We start from the raw sequence: 7,466 nt of genomic DNA, 5'->3' as shown, positions 1-7,466 counted from the left end.
CAATATTCCCTCCCCAGATCATGCTTTCACAAAGCTCTGCAATCTGAAGCCAGTCCCTTTCCTCTATGCCGTGGTCCACCAAGTTCACAACATGTTGAGTCTGGACAGCCCCAGCCACTGTGACAGCTCTCATTTCACCCCTCTGATGCCTCTGTTACTACTTTCAAAGGTGGTACAGCGGTGTAGCAGCTGAACAGGAAAAGGAATGACTGGCCAGGCTTGGGAATCCTTGGTCTGCTGTTCCCAGGGTTCTGTTGGCTTTTTAGGTTATAATTATATTGACTTTGACAGTTTGGTTCTGAGTCAATACAACACAAAAATCTATTTCACATCTCCATGGCTGAGATGTGGAAGGCTCGTAGCAGCCTTGTGGAGCAGCCGTCTGAGGAAGTGCAAGTGCTGCCTCACCTTCTTCACCAAGGTGGACATTTGGATTGTCCATGCCCAGGACCGCTGTGACGAGGACACCGAGGTACCTGTAGCTGCTGACTCTTAGCTGCTCGGGGGACTGTGAGTTTAGTAGATGTTAGCTGGTCGTCTGAGTGTTTCCGCGCTAGACATCTGTCAGAATGTGCCTTGTTAATGGTAGAAATTTCTACTTGGGAGCAAATGTTGAGCAGTGAGAGCTCAATTTGTGCCCCCCTTTTCTGCTGCTAGACTGCTCTGGTCCATGTGCATTTATTGGGCGGAGAAATACTGGACATACTTGGAAGAAAACATGATACAGGGTTGCTGTTTACAGTCATGATTTTTAGAGTTTATCTAGCCATCCTCATATTGTTTCACTTCAGAGAGTTGCTTTCCCCTTCAAGTGGAAACTCCTGTCGTCACGGCGAGATATTCCATCTGTCCATCTGTTGCCTCCTTTTCTTTCCATATAGCTCTCCTCCCCTGTCATATCTTTCCACAACCTTTCTAACCCCCACTTAGCCTCCTTCGGGTGGCTGGACGGAGGAGCGACGCAACACGGGCAGGCGCAGCTCCAATTGAAAACACGTGGAGATAAAACCTCAATGCGATATCCAAAGCATGTCCGGGAATCAAGTGTCAACACGAGCCAAAATAAAGCATTTGGTTACTCGGGTATGAAATCTTTTCCTTCCTGGCTCATTCTTTTACAGTTTTATCAAACTAAGCGTTTGGCATTAGTGAACATTCAGGACACAGTTGTGCAGATGTTTTATTGTTTGTGTCGCAGTCATGTTCATAACATTTTTTGTACATTATCACGATAGGTGTGTTAACATTGACCAAGCAAGCGATTGTTCACATGTATGTGGCCTAAAGATCTGAAAAGTGAAGCCAATATGGAAGTGCATTAAACTTGCATTTCTCACTGGGAAAAGAGTTCCCAGTGTCGTTTTGGTTTTACTTGGTACTTTACTTTACCTTGGTACATATTAGCATGTCAGGGTCCTAAGCAACTGTGATACAGTTTAGAGCAGAAGTGAAGTGTAGCAGATAAGCGGGGTCCATGGGAACAGTTTGGGCTCCCACTGGCCTTGTAGTGGGATTGCATGAGTTTTTGGGTGGTTCATGGACTTCATCGTCTAAATTTGCTGGACTGGATAGGACGCAGCTGGTGAGGTTGCAGGGATCTTACAACTCTCGTCATTTCCCGTTGGTCGTAGAAAATTCATAGTTTTGTTGTTTTTAAAAAAGGAAAATTATATTTCAAACCACTGGACACCAATAATCCTTTTTATATTTCTTACTGTATGTTATTAATCCTTGGTTATTAAAAATATAGACTCAAACAAAGTAAGACATATTTATAGTTGGCTCACTTCATAAATCACCTTCATGCAAATTTTGACTAAACTGTCAGCACGAATTCTTTGCCAAACCTGGTATCTGTTAATAGTTGGTGCCCTGCTTTGCTTCAGTCATCTTCTTACTTTATGGCCCTTTTCAACTAGTACCTACTCAGCGCGCCCCGACTCGGGGCGTCTCGTACCACCTCGTACCGCCTCCACCCGCTTTGTTCTCGTTTGTTTTTTCGACACACAGGTGAGAAGTGAGCGGGTTGGAGCGAAGCTGCTGTGACTTATTTGATCTAAACAGAGAAGACAACAACACTAAAGATGTAGAACCTGGAGGAGATGATATATGTGCTGCTGGGTCTGTGGCTTGTGTTCGATATCAAGTTAAAAAATGAGAGTGAAAGAAGCTTCAAGCGGCGCCGTTTTCTTTTTTAATTTTGTTCGTCGGCGCTGATGAGAAATAAAGCCTGATTTATGGTTCCGCGTTAAATCGACAGCGTAGCCTATGGCGTAGTACCTACGCCGCGTACCGTATGCCGTAAGCTCTGCGTTGGTGTAACGCGGAACCATAAATCCGCCTTCAGCTGAGAGCCGCGAGCGACTGAGAAGTGACCGAGCGCCTGGTGGATCTGGTCGTTCCTTATCGCCCGTCTCGAACCCTTTTTAATTCTCTCCTCAGCCTCCAGGTTTATGAACATCTGCACCTCAGAGTTAGATCACGAAACAGACTTTTGCACTGCCATTGCCTGTCGGATAAAATGAGGAAGCCGCGGGCTGCTCTCGCGCTGACTCCCCGCTTCCTGATTCAAACATCTGACGGCCCCGACCAATCGGTGGCGTGTATTGTGATGACGTCAGATCCAGGGCCGACTCAGCACACTTAGAACCTCGGCAAAATAGATAATTTTTCTATATCTACTTGGCCAGCCTTTATCCGTCTCGGCCCATAGTGGAAAAGCGCAAGACGGGGGCATGGCGAGTAGAAGCGTGCAGAGTAGGTACTAGTCGAAAAGGGCCATTAGATCTACATGACACGACTGACCAAAGTCTGACAGACAAAGATGAACGAGCACCAGCTCTCAAACGGGCTGCAGGTCACTCCGTTGAATCTGTAGCCTGGAATGTGTGGTACATGTGGATGATCTCTCCCTTCGGATTATCTGGTCTTTGATGTGAGGGTCTGTGCTGCGTCTGAACTCCCATCACTGCGAGCACCGACCTCCAGCTTCATCCTCACTCTGTCTTCAGCAGTCCAGATGGCTCTGTCTGTCTGTAAGATGACTCGTGGTCAAGATCCTGGCCGAACTTTCATGTCTGAACTTTCAAAGCACATTCCTGATATGTGAGGACTGGTCTGCTAGCAGGGAGGTTGACTTCTGAATGGACAAACTTTAGTCAAGTGTTGGGTTTAAACCACAATGCCTCTGATCTACTCGTTCCCGGTTCGATCCATCCTCGTCACCTCAACATTTGAACCCCTGCATCACCCAGCTCTGCCTCCTTTCTTTTCCTCAGTGCCACCACTCTAAACCATACATCATCGCGGTTCTCACCACCGTCATGTACACCTTCCTCCTTTCAGTCCTGCTGATACTCTTACCACCCATCGCCCCTGACCCCTTTTCTCCACCCGTTCCAACCTGCGTGCACATGCTCCTTAACCTCTTTTCTACATTCCCCATTTGTCTGGACCGTTGACTCTTAAGTACTTAAAATCCTCCACCTTCTTCTTCTCTGCTCCCAGTATCCTCACCGTTCCACTCGGGTTCCTCTCATCCACACACACCTACCCTTCCTCTCCAGGGAATACCTCCACCTCCCTATATTTTCTCTGATGCATGTCCATGACATCACAGACCATGGGCTGGGTGATCTTTCAAAAGCAGCTGAAACATGGACTCATCTAACCCCAGAACATGTGTCCAATGTTTTTCTGCCCTTTTGAGACGAGTTCGTAGTCGGAGAACTCTGCGGCCGAGCCGAAATATGGCTTCTTCTTTGTGTTCAGGTTACATTTCTGGACGCAGCGATCGACTGTGTTGAGTGAGACTGGTTTTCTCAGATGTTCTTGAACCTGTGAGGTTATACCGATCATGGTGTCATGATAGTTTGGGATGTACAGTTGTTTAAAGGTTCCACATATCAAAGTTACTTTAACATTTTCAACAAGAAGTTTTAAGAATATCACAGATTTATCTGTTGGTGACTAAACTGCGTGGGCAACAGTAATTAAGAAAGCTTAGCGAACATCTTTGGCTGTTTCCTCAGGGAATTTGTTGAGTGCCAGCACTTTAGACATTTTAGAGAGTGTCTGGCTTTAAAATGGCTCATTAACCTTTTCCCACAGAGCTGAAAACCGCATCAGGAGGATGAGTCACTTGAGGTTTATTGCAAAAAAGGTCATAGGAGACGTCTTATTAGTTTTAACAAGCGTGGGTCCTCATTCAAAGTTGTTCGAGTGCTGGGGGCCAACTTCCACTTAGACTCTCGGGAAAGGTGTCCTCCTTCGGCTTTCCATTGTGTGTTCAAGTGCCTGACTGACCCATCGGCTTCTCTTCCTGTTTGCGTCGGCAACCTTTTTCCATCTTCATATGGAACTCGTTTGTGAGAAAATACAAACGTCATTCAAACACAGTGTTGGCTGGAGGCACTCAGTGCAGTCACTTTCCTCCCATCAGCCAGAGAGACGATGCATTAGTCAGAGGCCAAACCATCTGCTCAACTAGGCTGTTTACCAATCGAGCATTCAGTTCGCTGTCGATTGATGTTGGTTGTGGTTCATTTATTAGTTATTATTGACAGCTTTCAGATACGATGTGTCTGTTTTCTGCCTTATCCACACAAATACACGAAAATATAGATAGTTCTTGTCAATGCCTAGTTAAACGGGGAGCATACCTCACAAAACTTCTAAGCGATAGGCTGCTTTGAGCGGTAAAAGTGGTTTAAAGCCCCTCTATGAAGCCATATCACTTCTGACCACATGGGGGCATATAGGTCAGATGAAATTTATTTACATAGCACATTTAAAAACAACCAAGGTTGACCAAAGAGATTTACAGACACAATAAAAAATTATTTTTTTTAAACTTGAGAACTGGGTGAAAACGGAGTATAAAGATGTAGAAGTTCATTTCCGACCTTAAAAACTAGCAGTACAATCCTGGTCTATTGTAAAACGCGCAGCGAGCCAATGTAGCCATGCCAAAACCTGAGGCATATACTCCTCTTTTCTGGTGCCAGTTCAGAGATGAGCTGGATGATTTTGCACCAACTCAAGCCCGTCGAAGAGGACGACTGTGCTAAACAAACATTTAATGAATTACAATAATCCAGTCCTGTGGCTAAAAAGCAGTTATAACTCTTTCAAAATCCTTGTAAGATAAGCTACATTCGTAGCTGAAAGAAGCTAGTTTTGACGACCAAACTTTTTATGTAAACGTAAATGTGCCGTCATAAATCACACCCAAGTTTTTAGCATACAGATAAATAAATGAACATAAAGGGCCAAGAGTGACAGCTCAATCTTCCACCTGATCTGAACAACCAAACTATTTTCCTTTATATTTAGGAAGTTTAAATCCAACCAGTGTTTCAGGTACCAAAAACAGTTCATCAATGGCTGCAGTTTTAATAGGCAGATATATTTGGATCTCATCTGCAAAAAGATGAAATGAAAGATGATGCTTCTTAAAAACTGACCCTAGGGCTGGGCGTTTTGGACAAAAATAAAATCCCGATTTTTTTTCTCTGAAAACCCGATTTTCGATTTCGATTTTTTTGGTAAAACTACAAAAGACAATGGAATAAATTGTTTCAAATATTTTATCTTTATTTTTAAAGAAAAATAGCAAACACATTTCCCTATTGGGAATGAAGTGCAATTAAAAGATACTGTTAATCCTCCTTGAGTTTAGTAAAGTGACAACATTTACAATTTTCTTGACCAAACAAAGATGACTAGACGAGCTCTGTCTGTAATGCAGCCAGCTGCAAAAAAGGAAAATCGATTTTCCGATTTTCCCTTTTTTAACATCGTCTTGATTAATAAATCCGATTTAGATTTACAATCGATTAATCGCACAGCCCTAACTGACCCCAATGATAGCATGTAAATAGAAAATGGCAGTGAGCCCAAAATGGACCCTTGGGCTACCCAACAATACAAAGGGGCTTCAAATAGATTTTTTCCTACGTGGGCAAAAGAGCCACTAAGAATACTGGACTAATGAATAGCGACAGTCCGGCATGACATACTCTACAACTTTGTTCCACTAGAGGGGCACTTGTTTCCATTTTACGCGACAAGCTGACAGATGAACCTTCTTGTGATATGCTTGATTTGGACAGTAGTGGATATGAGACGTCTCGTCTTGATCACTTCTGAATTAGTTCACACCCAACATACTGTACCTTCAAACTGTGTGGGTTTACGTTAGAACAATAAAGACAAGTATCATAAATATAACAACTTTGAACAGCCAAGACAATGTTTTCTGATTTGAGGTAATGTTGCTACTGTGGCTGGTGTTCTGCAAAAAATCTTCAAACAACCCATTAATGCTCTCTCTTTTTTTGTTTTAAAACTCAAATGAGGCCTTTTTTTAAATGGTTTGATCAAACAAAGTAAATTAATTGAACTTTTGAAAGTCTAGAGTTTGTGATACTTGGATAGACCGTTTATGTTTTTTTGAAATGCAAGAACAAAAGGAAAGTGGGGGTTATATGACTGGAAAATCATTACATTTTCTTATCAATATTCTACATAGCATCCCAATTTTTCATGATTTATGTTCAAAGTATCCTCTGTTGTAATGTGACCAGGGTTATAATAGTTTTGAATTGTTCATTTTAGTTTAGTTTTATTTCGTTTTGACCTTTTCTCCTTCAATTCAGTTAGTTTTAATTCGTTTTTAGTGTGGGTTTGCTAGTTTTTATTAGTTTTTATATTTTCAAAAATGCTTAGTTTTAGTTTAGTTTTTATTAGTTTTAGTTTTAGTTTTGACGTCACGGACCGTGAGGCGTTAAGGTGCCGTAGCTGCCAGTTGGAGATAAACGGCCAGAGCGGTATAAATTGATCATACCAAGAGGCTTATATTGACAGGGACGAAAACGGAGGAAATTATGTCTATAATTTCAGTTAGTTTTAGTTAGTTTTCTAAACACGCAATATAGTTTCAGTTAGTTATCGTTTTTGTCTTTTAATTTTCGTTTTTATTTAGTTCAGTTAACGAAATTGTTTTTTCAATTTTAGTTTTCGTTATTTCGTTAGTTTTCGTGAACGATAATAACTCTGACTGTGACACACATACATGAATGTAAACAGTGTTGTTATTGATTATAAAGGATACGAGTCAATATAGATGTAGAGCGATCCAATATAAAGTGACCCACACAGAAGTACATTTTATGGAGTGTTTTTTAAAGTTTAAGGAAGTGAAAATGCAACTGTCACTGGAGTTGATAGTAAGATGTTGGCCTTGGCTGATTGAAAGGGTGCAGCGAGGAAAGAAAACACAGTGAGAAGGTGACAGAAACCAAGTCTGCGAGAGAAACCCTCTGCAGCTCCAGCTCTTGTTGTTTTAACCCAGATTCACCACTGAAATATGGCCACCATGTGGACCCTCTCAAGAAGTGTGGCTCTGCTGTCAGCCCAGCCAATCAGAGGAGGCCCGGCCGCTGGGAGGAGGGATGTGGGGAGGG

This window comes from Cololabis saira, chromosome 11 (assembly GCF_033807715.1).
Source record: "Cololabis saira isolate AMF1-May2022 chromosome 11, fColSai1.1, whole genome shotgun sequence".
In the NCBI taxonomy this organism is placed as follows: Eukaryota; Metazoa; Chordata; class Actinopteri; order Beloniformes; family Belonidae; genus Cololabis; species Cololabis saira.
Note: the sequence above shows the minus strand (reverse complement) of the source record.